We start from the raw sequence: 1,534 nt of genomic DNA, 5'->3' as shown, positions 1-1,534 counted from the left end.
CAAGTTTGCAATCCCACCAGCAATGAAGGAGTATTCCTCTTTCTCCACAACCCCACCAGCATCTGCTGTCACCTGAGATTTGATCATAGCCATTCTGACTGGTGTGAGGTGGAATCTCAGGGTTGTTTTGATTTGCATTTCCCTGATGACTAAGGATGTTGAATATTTCTTTAGGTGCTTCTCAGCCATTGAGTATACATCAGTTGAGAATTCCTTGTTTAGTTCTGTACCCCATTTTAATAGGGTTATTTGGTTCTCCGGAGTCTCACTTCTTGAGTTTTGTATATATTAGATATGAGCCCTCTATAGGATGTAGGATTGGTAAAGATATTTTCCCAATTCGTTGGTTGCCATTTTATCCTATTGACAGTGTCCTTACAGAAGCTTTGCAATTTTGTGAGGTGCCATTTGTCAATTCTTTTTTTTAAAGATTTATTTATTATTGTAAATAATTACACTGTAGCTGTCTTCAGACATACCAGAAGAAGGCATCGGATCTCATTACAGATGGTTGTGAGCCACCATGTGGTTGCTGGGATTTGAACTCAGGACATTTGGAAGAGCAGTCAATGCTCTTACATGCTGAGCCATCTCTCCAGCCCCCAATTCTTTTTTTTTTTGTTTGTTTTTGTTTTTGTTTTTTCGAGACATGGTTTCTGTGTGTAGCCCTGGCGTACTGGAACTCACTCTGTAGATGAGGCTAGCCTGGAACTTAGAAATCCACCTGCTTCTGCCTCCCAAGTGCTGGGATTAAAGGCATAAGCCAGCCCCAATTCTTGATCTTAAAGCATAAGCTATTGGTGTTCTGTTTAGGAAATTTTCCTCTGTGCCCATGTGCTCAAGACCATTACCCACTTTCTTTTCTATTAGTTTCAGTGTATATGGTTTTATGTGGAGGTCCTTAATCCACTTGGATTTGAGCTTTGTACAAGGAGATAATAATGGATCAATTTGTATTCTTTTACATTTATCTGATCTTGATTTAACTTTGGTACCTGGTATCTGTCTAGAAAATTGTCCATTTCATCCAGGTTTTCCAGTCTTGTTGAGTGTAGTCTTTTGTAGTAGGATATCATAGGTTTTTTTTTTGGATTTCCTCAGTGTCTTTTGTTATATCTCTCTTTTCATTTCTGATCTTGTTAATTAGGATACGGTCTCTGTGCCCTCTAGTTAGTCTGGTTAAGGGTTTATCTATTTTGTTGATTTTCTCAAAGAACCAGCTCCTGGTTTGGTTGAATCTTTTATAGTTCTTTTTGTTTCCATTTGGTTGATTTCATCCTTGACGTTGATTATTTCCTGCCTTCAACTCATCTTGAATGAATTTGCTTCTTTTTGTTCTTGAGCTTTCAGATGTGCTGTCAAATTGTTGGTGTATGCTCTCTCCAGTTTCTTTTTTGAGGCACTTAAGGCTATGAGTTTTCTCTTAGGACTGCTTTCATTGTGTCCTATAAGTTTGGGTATGTTGTGGCTTCATTTTCATTAAACTCTAAAAAGTCTTTAATTTTTTTCTTTATATGTTCCTTGACCATGTTAT

This window comes from Mastomys coucha, unplaced genomic scaffold, assembly GCF_008632895.1.
Source record: "Mastomys coucha isolate ucsf_1 unplaced genomic scaffold, UCSF_Mcou_1 pScaffold6, whole genome shotgun sequence".
Taxonomy (NCBI): domain Eukaryota; kingdom Metazoa; phylum Chordata; class Mammalia; order Rodentia; family Muridae; genus Mastomys; species Mastomys coucha.
This window is presented reverse-complemented; position numbering follows the sequence as displayed.